General features: G+C 44.2%; 1 long non-coding RNA gene across 1 annotated transcript; it reads right to left on the bottom strand.

Moving 5' to 3' along the window:
* Nucleotides 1–7,796: 7,796 nt before the first annotated feature.
* On the bottom strand, nucleotides 7,797–13,360 carry LOC143828750 (uncharacterized). The gene is made up of 3 exons (XR_013227849.1): nucleotides 13,223–13,360; nucleotides 10,569–10,646; nucleotides 7,797–7,893 (listed from the first exon to the last, which is right to left on the bottom strand). It is a non-coding gene; the product is annotated as an uncharacterized LOC143828750 (long non-coding RNA).

The raw sequence follows: 13,360 nt of genomic DNA, 5'->3' as shown, positions 1-13,360 counted from the left end.
TGAACAAATGCAAACTCATGTATTTCAATTTCCCATACATATCCCAAACCCTACCTGAAATGCCCTTTAGCTGTTTTCTCAAAAATTACAGGAACTACACAATTCCCAGAATATTTAACAATTACTTTGCTCATTTATTGAGTTCATAAATGTTACCTGAACTGTTCTTTTTCATCACTTGAAAATCAATGGCTGGCAAATGGGGGCTGGCTGGCACTCAGCCCCTCACTGGTATTATTAGAAAATCAAAGTCTAACACTGGTGGACAGTGAAAATTATTTTTTTTTCTTTTGTAATGGTGGTTATCTTTTCCTTGAAACCAGTAAAGCATGTTGAAATACACCCCAACAAGCCTTAAGCCTGCCAAAGTGACACTCCATGACATTGTAGGCCTTTCACAATGCATAACAACTTTCTGGTGACTTGTAGGCCTTTCACAATGCATAACAACTTTCTGGTGACTGTCCCTGGTTTCACAAAGACTTCATCAGCCACTGCCTTGTGGAGTATGCACTATCTGAAACTATCATTGCTGATAGTGACACACCTCCCTAATACACCTGTTGCTGATAGTGATATACCTGATAGGGTTGCCTGGAACAAAGACCTCTGTGTATATTGCAGTGCAGCTTGTAGAACTGTAGAGCACAAATGCATTATGGTTTCTCCCACTCTATCCCACCTCTGCATCAATTGGTCTCCTTGTGTCATCAATGGTTCCCTGTAGCCAGATGGAGCAAAGTCACTTGTGGTTTCCATACTGTTCTGTCCTTTCTACTAGTACTTATAAAAGGAGGCATGTGTTTTGCCAAAGGTTTTCTGGCAATGTTCTTTATTGGATCTGGACACAATAAGACACTCAATGGAAAAGGGAAAACCAAGTGAGCATAAATGAATACATATTCACCTCAGTTAGAAGTCAAATATCAATCATTGGCATATCATAGCTAGCAAAATTGCTATCTGCCCTTATTAGAAGTCCCATTATGATAGAAAAAAAGCAGACTAAGCCTGTTACGTCTCCTCTGGATAGCTTAACATGAGTTTTCTCCTTTCTCTTGGCAGGATTCCTAGGCTGATTCTGCACTTTATTCCATTGTGGATCCTGTTGAATTCAGATTGATTTGAACTTGGGTTTTCCTCTATCCCTCCCCCTCCCCATTGAAACAGAAAAGTGTTCTGCATGTGATTAGGGAAGCTCAGAAAGGGGGAGCCATGCACAGCAGGAGCCTCTTTCTTTTCTTGAAGGGGGGGGAGAGGATTGGAGACAGCAGGGGAGGGGGAAAAACAAGAGGCAAATCTCTGCTGAGAGAAGTTAGGGCTTCCCCTTTAAGAGAAACCGTGCAGCTTGGGAACAAGGAATCCTTTGAACTGATGCCCTGGCCAATCAGGGCTTTTCTACAGAATTGAAGGCTCGAGGCAACTAGTTAGTTCAGGACAAGAGGCAGCACCTTTAGTCATGCTGATTTTTCAAATACTAAGGGTTATATCCACTCCTGGATATTGCGGGGGAAAGGTAATGCCACTCTGGATCAATCCTGCTTATTGCAGAGGGAAAATTTAAATTGCCCAAATTCAAAATGGAAATCGCATTCAGTGTAGATGGCAAGAACTGAATCGACCTGAGATTGGAATAAAAGCTCAATGCAGATTCAACCCTAGATGTAGTGCCATCCCCAGTTAGCAGGCTCTCCGTCTTTCTCTGACTCCCCCAGTTCCCCTCAGGCAGCTGCTTATATACAGCTGTGCAGCCCTACCCTGAATTACATCATCTCTACAACTCTTCACATAGATCCTTATCAGGTTTGATTATCTCTGTCCTATCATATCCATCTAGATTAGATTTCAACAATTAGCATATTTTGCCCTTGCCTTCATGGGGGTTGGGTTTCAAAACTGGGCATGATTTTTTAGCATTTAAATGATGTTGAATGAACTGAGGCCACTGCCTGGCAGTTAATGCTGGCATTCTGCTATTATCTACCCTACATCTCTTTCCTGCACTAGTTCTACAGCTGTAGGAGGTTTGGCCATACCAGGGCCCTGACACAAACACCATAGGTGTCCCATATCCGTCCCACTCTCCAACAACTGTACTGAATACTAGTTAAATTCTGGATCAGACTTAAGGTTTTGGTAATCACCTTTAAGGTCATATGTGGTCTGGGCCTGGTATATTTGAGGGACTGCCTTGCTATCTATACCCTACAAAGAGCATTACAATCCACACTTCCAACTGGCTGGTGATTCCTGGCCCCAAGGAAGCATGTCTGACCTCAACCAGGGCCAGAGGTTTCTCTGTCCTGGCCTCTACCTAATGGAATGAGCTCCCAGGAGGGATCAGGGCCCTACTGAAGCTAGAACAGTTTCACAGGGCCTGCAAAAGGGATCTCTTCCACCAGGCATTTAGTAGAGGTTGACCGAACCAACACCATCTACTGGGCCCCCCAGAACCACTCCCCATGAACTGAATTCTGAACTGATCAACCATGGGATAGTTAACATGTTAATGTTGTTCAACCGGTTCCTGAAATGCTATCATAACCACTGTTATTATTGTTGATTTATTCGATGTTGCTACTGAGTTATACTGTACTTGCTCCTATTGCTCCTGTGTCCTCCCATGTTCTATGTAAACTGCTATAAGACACAAGGAGGGGGGGGCAGCAAACAAATAAACAAACAAACAGTCATGGACAACTGCCAACCTCCCTGCTCAGTGTAGTCACCTACAAATATCTTTACCCTGAAGCAAACTTAATTTCTCTAAGTAGGCAAAAAAGGCACTTTACAGACTCAATGGTCACTCCTTATTGCCATACAATCGTACTACAATGAATTTATTTCTCACTTAACATGATACATATCACTGTGATTCAACAAGATAGAATGGGAGGAAAGTTAGGCATGTCACTGACTTTTTAAAAATCACAATTTCTCTTCTGCATGTTTCCCCTACAGTATGTTCTGTCAATGGCACCAATTCAGGGAGAGAAGCCTATATGTCCAAAGCCATCTATTATCAGCCAGGAAAATAAGAATATTACATTGAGCATAATAAAAGAACCCCACCAGTGAAAGCAGTCTGCCACACAGTTATCCCATTGGAGTTCTCAGAATGCCATACTAAAAAAAACACAAAAAAACAGGAAGATGGAATATTTCTAGATTGATATATAAGCATAATTTGGTTTTGTGATACGTGGGGTTACCTTTCCAGTGTTATTGCCCAGGCATACATATAGCCTGAAAACAGGAATCTCTCACCAAAGCCAGGCACAAGTTCCATGTTGTGGACAAGTAGCCACTTGAAACACAAAATTTTAGGAAATGTGATCTTCAGGTAGTCAGTCAATACAGTAAAGATGAATCTTATAAATGGTTTATGTTTGTTTTGGGATGCTACCCACATTCCCAGTATTACACTATATATATTTTCTGCCACCCTGAATCTGCCTACAGTGGAGAGAGAGGCTTATAAATTTAAATAAACAAAAGGCTGAAGATATCAGTGACTGGAGAGTAGTTAATGGACTTAGAAGGGTTTAACACTAAGGATTTCACTTTAAGCTCACTTAGCACATAGAATGTATATATATGAATGAGCAGGGCCCATTAATATTGTCTTGTTATCAACCATTTGGAAAGAATGAAATTATCTCACCAGTCTTGAGCTGAATATCACAAAGCACATATTCTTTTCCTACCAGTATTTATAGGCTTGTTTATCATTCAGGGTCCATTAGTGCATAGCAATTTATTATGGGAAGGGAAGAACACTTATTATAACAATTTTCTGCCCTAGAAAATAGTTTTATACTATTAGAAAGCTTTCTATCATCAGCCCAGTTGTTCTAGCAAAAGAAAAATACCTTGTGTACTCATAACCAGCAAATAGGCACAGATTTGCATCATGATAATGGGTAAATGGCCACAAACAAGCTTGGGAGATGTTGGAAAAGTGAAAAAGATGCCGGAAGACATATTTCAAATTGACATATAGCCATTCATATGACTTAAAATATACAGGATATCTATCAGTTTTTTATTCAGCCCTTCTTCCAGAGGGCTCAAGGCAGTGTACATGGTTTCCTCTACTTGCCTTCTTCTTCCCAAGAGTTGGGTTAGGCTTACAAAAAGTGTTTGGGTCAGGATTATCCAGTGAGTTTTCAGAATTTGAACCTAGGGCGTAAACTGCATGGAGCTTTTATTCCAATCCCAGGTTGATTCAGTCCTGCCGTCTACACAGAATGTGATTTCTGTTTTGATTTTGGGTGATTTAAATTTTCCTTCTGCAACAAGAAGGATTGATCCAGAATGACCCTACCTTTATTGTGCGATATCTTAGAGTGCTTTTAAACCTTAATATTTTAAGATTCAGATTGAGAAAGTAGGCTGTTTTGAACCGTTGTATTTTTGACAAAGAAATAAACAAAGTAAGTGCAGACTCTGCCTAGGTCTCCCCACTTTGTGAAAGCACAAATCTGCTCAGAATTCTGTTCAAGTCTTTTCAAGGTGGCTTTGTTAGGTCCATATTTTTGATTCCCATATTACTAACCACGCATTAAAAATGAGCCCATGTTTGTCTTACATTTTCTTTGGTATCAATTTTCTAAACTAAGGAAATGCAGTGTTGTCAGTGGCTTGAACATATCTCAGTACTCATGAACCCCTAGGTAGTTAACCCCACTTCCATAATTCCATGTGTCGCCTAGAGTAGCGATCCCCAACCTGTGGGCCACGGACCACATGTGGTACTTCGACTAATTGGAGGTGGGCCCCGAAGGACGCCTCCCCCCCCCCGGCCCTTTACTTCATCCCCCCAGCCCTTTACAACACACTTCATTGTTGTGGCGTGTCTGTATCGTATTTTGAAGGGATGTTTAAACATTACCATAGTGATCAGAGAGTAAACTACCCCCCCCCACTGGGCCTCAGTAAAAGGCATTGAGTGGTCCCCGGTGAGTGGTCCCTGGCGTTGAGTGGTCCTCGGTGATAAAAAGGTTGGGGACCACTGGCCTAGAGAAAGGAAGGCAGTGGGCATTTAAACAGAAAGGGCATTTGACCATCCAAAAGGAACCAGATTCTGTGATATGAAAACAAAAATCTGAATTGCTTAGTTGTAGATGTCTGGGATATATAACGTTTCTCTGGCCTGCTCATATATTCCTTAATATTAAAAGCAGAACTTGTTAACACCTTTTTCTTTCTTTCCCCCCTCATTTTTTTTTGCTGCAGCTTAAATTTAATGCACTGCTTTGCAGAATTGGCATCATCTTTGTGCTATTGTGTTTTATACTGATCACAAATAAACAGTAAACACAGTGTTTTTATATCCTGAAAAAGGGTGGTTTTGAAAATGTTTTTCCCCCTTCCTTCTGTGGTGCTTCTACTCTGTGGCACATAAATGGGGCTGTGGATAGTTCAAGCCAGCTGTGGATTCCAGCAGTGGGCCTTGGCAAAAGCCACTAAAGAAAGAAGGCAAGTGGCCTCCAGGAATTCTAGCATTTATTTCCCCACCACCCCCAGGAAGGGCAAGCTTTCTTGCCTCCCCCCTCCCTTATTCAACAATGATAATATCCCCTGTGACTTGCTCAGACACTTTTAAATAGTGGTCCACTTTAAATCTGGTCTTCATTTAATATGGTTTTAACTAACCTTCCTTCTTTGTGCAGAAATATGATGAGCCTGATTGTGTTCTTCAACTTCCTCTTAAGTAACATTCTCATTTCTGAGAAATTCCCACTTATGGAATTAAATATGGACTGCGTTGGATTACCCAGACAGTTTTTTTCTAGGCTATTTTTCACTCACATCTATCTTTGACGGTGCTGAGGTCAGTGTTTGAGGTTTGGCAACAATTACAACTCTAATAATCTCCTGGGTCAATTAGCATTAAATCAAGGGAAGATTTTCCACTTCAGGGGAGATGCAATATGCATGTGGTTCAGCACACACAGATTACTTATGAGATGTATATCCCACTTTTCAACTGTCAGGTCCTCAAGCAGGTCAACAGTGCTATATTAACTGCTTCATTTCCTCACTGCATGCTTTTTGTATGACCCCCTGCTGCTCTGCACCAGATAGTTTAGTGGTTGCTTGAGAATGGCAGTTCCTGCAGTGTGGTATGTTCCAGCTTCTTCCTCCCAGAGCCAATATCCTGGGAGCCAAACAGATGCTGCTGTGCCTAGATTTTAAAGATGTATGGTTTGTTTCCCAACCCATCTATCCCTGAGACTGTTTTACACACTGGAGGTTTCATGCCGGGCTGCAGGCTGGAGTTTTAGTTTTAGTCATGGCAGGTTGCCCCACCTCTTCCTGCACCCACACAGGGGAGCATTTGGCCTGGTGTGCCTCGTCCACCTCTGATTTGTGCTCCTGCATGGAAGCGGGGCAGTGAAGTTCCCAGTGCGTAAACGGTCTGAGGTAGCTTACAACACAGTAAACACACACTCCTCCTAGTTTGCCTCTCAGTGGTGGTGTGGCTAAGAGAGATATGATATTAATGGCTCTTGCATCATGGCTGCTGTTGTGACTTTCTTACAGGGCCAATAGGGGGAAAACAGTTCCCACCTCCTTCCTGACAGTTGCCACCACTGCTAGAATATCAGGATTATTGAACACCATGCAAGTCAATTCCTAGAAAAATCTGAGGTAAATACAGGATTGTATCCCTTTCCTTCTATATTCTAGAAGATGAAGATGAGTTTTTACACCCTGCTTTTCACTATCCCAAGGAGTCTCAAAGCAGTTTACAATCACCTTTCCTTCCTCTTCCCACAAAAGGAACCTTGTGAGGTAGGTGAGGCTGAGGCCAATTCTGCACGGGTGGAAAAGGCTGAGAGGGTGCTCATATGGAAGTGGGGCTAGTCCCTGTTTCCACAGGATGCAGCTGCCGGCCCGGCCCCTTCCCAGACCTGCTGCAGATTGTGCCCTCATTTGTCCTGGGCTAAGGGAATGCAGGAGAATCCATGTTCCCATAGTCCACTGTGGGACCCAATGGGGCCTGCCCCATGGCCCCCCATCTCATGGTGGCCCAGAGGAGGCAAAAAATACCCCTGTCACTCACCTTCATGGTGCTTCACTGCACCGTGAGTTGGACTGGGGCATTAAAAAAAAATGCAGGAAGGTGGGATTGTGTACCATGCAATCCCACCTTCCTGCAGAATACCCCCACATACAGTGATAGAACCTATCTGCTACTGTTGTGTTTCCAGGGGGGGGGCACACATTTCAGCCCCAGAGCAGATCCAGCACTGAAATGTATCCCCAGTGGGGACACAGAAAGCTGCAGGGCATAAAACTCTGTAGCACTGCACTGCCATGTGGAACTGAGAGCTTCTGACAGAACTACTCAGTTAGAACAGTGCTATCAAGACTTTGACAAGATGACCCAGCTGGCTGTATGTGGAGGAGAGGGGATTTGCCAGATTAGAAGCTATCACGCTTAACCATGTCACCAATTGGCTCTGTAGTTATGTAATAGAGTTTGTTTTGTAACAGAGCTACCAAGGCATCAATGGGATAATGCGTGAGAGTTCCTGTGAAACATGAGGCAATCTCCTAATACAGGGTGGGAGTCATTCAGCACTTACCCTTCCTTCCACCTTTTCTCTCTTTCATAAATATAGTATGATACTTTCAACCAACTAGAGAAAAATATCCCCCTCTTTAGAAGAGGTTTAATTTGCAGAAATTGGAGATGAGGCTTTTCATGGTATGGAAGCAAATAACATCACAGTAAGCTTTTATTCAGAGAATGAGGTGGCTGGATGGAGTCACTGAAGCAGTAGGTGCAAACTTAAATGGACTCCGGGGAATGGCAGAGGACAGGAAGGCCTGGAGGATCATTGTCCATGTGGTCGCGATGGGTCAGACACGACTTCGCACCTAACAACAACAACACAAGCTTTTATTAAAGGGACATGACATTTCCCCCCTTTTAGGCTGGTTGGCAGCTCTAGTTGCCCACAGATAGATGCAGCTTCTTGCTTCCAGAGCTCCACAGACATGAGAATGCAGGCCTTTCCTTGAAAGTAAGGATGAGCACATTACAGTGCATTCTGGCAAGAGGGAAGTAAAGAAAATGACACCTTATCTCCTTCTGGGTGTTTGCCTGCACCCCAAAGGGGTGTGCGTGACTTTGGCACGTGTTTTCATTATAGAGGGTCAGTTTGTGTTGGGACAGGTCAGATTGTCCTATTCCTCATTTTTATTTTATTTTCCCCTTTTCTCTTGCACCATTCTAAGAAAAGTCACATCAGTATAATTTTTAAAATGTAATCATCATTAGAGTCCATATATCATCCTAAGGGGAAAAAATTGATCCACTGGGAAGAACCAAGTGTACTTATAGGCTCATTGACTCATTTTGCAATGCAAAGCAGCCAGTGGCAAGGTAATTGGGCTGCCTGGACTCAGATTCTGCTTTTAGGAGAGATGTAGCTGCTGAATGGACAATTCACTTCCCCCACAGGTATTAAACGAGACTGGTTCCATAGAGAAATTAATTTTCTTAGTGGCTGTGAATCATGGGGAGACTTCTGATTGTTTTTGCACTTTTCGTGAGACGTCATTTTGAACTAATTTTGAACATAATGCCACTTCCTTAACTTGAGTCAATTGTAAGAGGAGGAGGAGAACAGCTGGGTTTTTTTGTACCCTGCTTTTTACTACCCAAAGTCATCTCAAAGTGGCTTACAATCCTCTATCCACAACAGACACCCTGTGTGGTAGGTGGGGCTGAGGGAGCTCTGAAAGAACTGTGACTGGCCACAAGCTGGCTGCCTGTGGCAGAGTGGGGAATCAAACCCATTTATCCAGATTAGAGGCTGCCACTCTTAACCACTACACCAAGTCGGCTCTTTATTTCAAAGATAAAATAAATGTGGTTCTCCAGCTGAACATGAAGACTCGTGGTATGTCACATTATCATGAGCAGAACATTGTATGTTGCTCAATATTGAACAATGGATGGACACAATTTGTGGGGACTAGTTGGCCTAGGGATTTTCCAACATTGTAAACGTGAGCTTCCCCAAAGCAACCCCCCCCCAAACACTGCAGAAAGAAGCCCAAACCAACCCATCTGCCCCCAAAATCACAAATATAAAAACCCTAATTTTGTTTGCATCATTGCAACTCTGACGGAGTAAGAGCAAAGGAAAGTGATATCCTAGCATTCTTTACACATATTATGCACAAGAGTAACAAATAGTGGCCCTAATGCATAACTGAAGGCGTTAGTGAGAAGCATGTTAAAGAAGCAAAACATCTGTAAAAATGGTAGGTTACTCTTTGACTCTCTGATACAGACAAGAAGATCATAAGAAGAAAGACATATACCCATGACCTATGGCCAATGCCCAAAGTTACTGATGCTAGGCTGGTAACAATCTGTTATGTGGCCTGTGCATTGAAAGTTAAAAAGGTAAAGGTATCCCCTGTGCAAGCACCAAGTCATGTCTGACCCTTGGGGTGACGCCCTCCAGCGTTTTCATGGCAGACTCAATACGGGGTGGTTTGCCAGTGCCTTCCCCAGTCATTACCGTTTACCCCCCAGCAGCAAGCTGGGTACTCATTTTACCGACCTCGGAAGGATGGAAGGCTGAGTCAACCTTGAGCCGGCTGCTGGGATTGAACTCCCAGCCTCATGGGCAGAGCTTTCAGACGGCTGCCTTACCACTCTGCGCCACAAGAGGCTCTGCATTGAAAGTTAGTTCTGCCCTATTATGCAATGCAAGACCCAGCTCACAACCCCACTCATATGATAATTCAAGGGCTCATAGACCCAGTGGATTGGATTGTCTGATTGTATTAATATTCTGTCTTCTCATTATTGTACATGTTAGAAAATCAGAAAGAACCATCCACTCTTAAGGCTTTCTGAAGCAGGCCTAGATCACTTTCTAAGAAATGTTAGTCAGCCTGCTAGACTGACAGATCTAAGTCCAACTTCATAGGTAAATAAGCTATGAGGCTCATTTGTTTAGCCCCCAGCTTTGGCTAAATACCCATTGCCTGACAGACTCACCATTTTCATTTAGCACCACGTTATTGGAATATGCACATTTTTTTCTGTTTGTTTTTAATTTTTCTCAAATTCTACATCAGATAGGCAGGTAGCAGAATAATGAACAGATCACAGCATTTTCAAAGATTACCAACCACTGTTACTTTTGGGATTAATTAGAAGAAGTACTAGGGACCAAGCCCATTGCATTCAGGAATACAACTGTGCTAGATTGGGTGCGTGTGTGGAAGAATTCTGCAGATGGCCTCTCCCTCCCCCCAGGACCTGGAAAGGCTGCAGGCAGCTGCTAGGGAACTCACCAGCAGGGGCAGCTCTCATGCAGCAGGGATCTGCAGTTTCCGAGCCTTGGAGGGAAGTGGAAAGAGGAGGGGGTAGTCAGGGGTGGGGACAGTAGATGACTGGCTGGCTACTGGACAGACAGGCAAGCTGCTTGGAGGAGGAGACACTCAGGGGTGGGACAGCCGCCCTGAGTGGGTGTTAAGCATTGAGTGGTATGTAAGCCATGAGACCAGTTCCTCATCCAAGCCCTTACCAGAAATATATTATGTGGAACAGATATTAACTAATAAAGGTTTCAGGTTTTGATTGGTTGCCATCCTCATGCACATCCCTGCAAAGAGACAGAATAAAGATATTCTCAAATTTCATCCTTTGTTTCTTTTTTGTTCTGCTTCTGACCAACATGGCTACCCACCTGAGTCTATCTTCCAGCTCCAGTTACTTATGAGTACAAAAGATATTCTAATAAAATCTACTTATTTAAAGCATATCTGATTGTTCCACAATTTTTAAAAGGGAGCTTATAATATAGAGCAGTCTTTCTCAACTGTTTTACCATTGAGAAACCCCTGAAACATTCTCCAGGCTTCGGTAAACTCCGGAAGTGGCACAATCATGCAGAATATGGTTATGTAAACATCTACCCAAGGCCCCTCTCCTTCCCCCCTCCAGGCTCATCATTGGTTTTTTGGAAGCAGAGTAGGTCAACATGACCATGTATGGACATATTACCCAATACATGTTTAAAAGATATATAAAATTCATTAACTTTCCAGGGCCATCAAGAAACCCCAGGATTTCATAAAACCCTGGTTGAGAAAGCCTGATACAGAGGTTTCAAGAATGATGTGGATTCATGGCATTTGACAGGGGGGTGCTTTTAAAAAAGTTTATGAACTATATTTATCTTATTGTGGTTGGAGTGGAACAAAGAAAAATTATACAGAATGACTATTGTGAATGATTTGAACTTCCAGTCTTACCTGAGGTTCTTATTGTTGTATGGACTGGGGTACTCCACACATTAAGATTTTAAGTTTATATCTAAATACATAAAATACGGATATGCCAAAGGTGTGTTTGGAAACATATGTGTCATACAGGTGCACTCATCACATAGCCATGAATTGCTGAAGACTCCTGCTGAATGTTCGTGTACTGACAAAAACCCTTAGGCTCTCCGATCCGGATGAAACCAGTGGAAGAACTAGAAGAGACCAATATTTAACAGAACGTTCAGCCCTAGGGGAAGGTGTGTGCCCCTGCATGTCAAGTGCTATCCATCCAGTCACAGCCAGCAAGTGGTTCCTTCAACAGTGCTCCACTCTGAGGGCTGACAGAGCAGGTCAGTCAGGCTTTCCATCAAAGCCCTGCCCTGGCACAAGTGCATCTTGGTTCAACCAGTGTTCTGCAGATGCTTTCAAATCACTCTTTCAACAGCAGATAACCCGATCTCTTTTCCTCCCCCCCTTCCTTAAAGGTAAAGGTATCCCCTGTGCAAGCACCAGGTCATGTCTGACCCTTGGGGTGACACCCTCTAGCGTTTTCATGGCAGACTCAATAGGGGTGGTTTGCCAGTGCCTTCCCCAGTCATTACCCCCCAGCAAGCTGGGTACTCATTTTACCGACCTCGGAAGGATGGAAGGCTGAGTCAACCTTGAGCCGGCTGCTGGGATTGAACTCCCAGCCTCATGGGCAGAGCTTTCAGACTGCATGTCTGCTGCCTTACCACCCTGCACCACCAGAGGCTCTCCCTCCTTCCTTATGAAATGACGAATAAAACACAGCCAACTGTCCCCCAGAGATTGCTTAATCTTTCTGTAATGTACCCCCACCCCTGATTTCTCCAGAGCCTCATCATTGTTGCCTTGACCACAGTCCCAAGAGCTCAAGAGACTCCCTGATTTCTCTAAATGCTCACAGCTCCCCTTGAGATTAGTATACCGGATATACAAGAGCTCTCTCTCTCTCTCTCTCTCTCTGTTTGTGTGTGAGTGAAAATCAAACAGAAAATTCTGGAAGATAAAGGTTTCACTCCTTTGTCACTGGACTAGAATTTTGCCTGCTGGAATTCCTTTCTAGACCTGCTTCGCTGGTGTGCATGTGTCTGCTAAAGGTGTTGTCCAGTTTGCTGGCTGTGGCTTCCCCTCTGACAGGATTTCTTTTATATGCTTTGTAAGTCACCTTTAGAGCCTCTTGTGGCGCAGAGTGGTAAGGCAGCTGTCTGAAAGCTTTGCCCATGAGGCTGGGAGTTCAATCCCAGCAGCCGGCTCAAGGCTGACTCAGCCTTCCATCCTTCTGAAGTCGGTAAAATGAGTACCCAGCTTGCTGGGGGGTAATGACTGGGGAAGGCACTGGCAAACCACCCCTACTGAGTCTGCCATGAAAACGCTAGAGGGTAGGGTGCCTGTGCCTTTAAGAACAGCAGAGACTCGGCAGACAAAATGCTGTCCAAGCTTCACCCACTGACTATTTTTTCATAGCGCCTTTCAGTGTAGGTAAAGGGGTGGAGACGCAGGCTACGCTGGCCTGAGCTTTTAAAGTGCCGCCCCCTAGCTTTGCCTCCTGCAAATACAAAGCGGGGCATCAGCTGCGCCTTTAGAGTCAATGTGGATCACTGGCACCTATGCCGGATCGGTTGCCTTCAGGCGACTTCAGACTCTTGGCGCTCATCTGTTGCCACAGGGAAGAGTTTGTATGTTAATGTTTAAGAAGTTTAGGGAGCAGCCCTAATCTGGGGACAGTTTACTGGGAGGAAGTCCCAAAAAACAGTCCATTAAGCTATCAATGGAGGCCAGGAAGGACTACGGGCTCCTTGACCCAGAAGTCGCTCGAACGGAATCAATGGGACCTGCTATTCTGGCAGCCGGGCAAGAGGCGTTCAAAGGTGGTTTCGCCGTTGCCTACCTCCGCATCAGGACCCCTCGCCTTCCTTGGAGGTCTCCCATCCAAAGAGCAGAGGCTTCAAGCCTTAGGCGGCCGAAGTCCCTAATGCGGGAGCCGGCCACCTGCATCTGCGGCCCCTCGGCTTCGACTGGTCCCTCC

The sequence above is a fragment of the Paroedura picta genome, chromosome 2, assembly GCF_049243985.1.
Source record: "Paroedura picta isolate Pp20150507F chromosome 2, Ppicta_v3.0, whole genome shotgun sequence".
In the NCBI taxonomy this organism is placed as follows: domain Eukaryota; kingdom Metazoa; phylum Chordata; class Lepidosauria; order Squamata; family Gekkonidae; genus Paroedura; species Paroedura picta.
The sequence above is the reverse complement of the archived record's forward strand: the minus strand, read 5'-3'. Positions and strand labels throughout refer to the sequence as shown.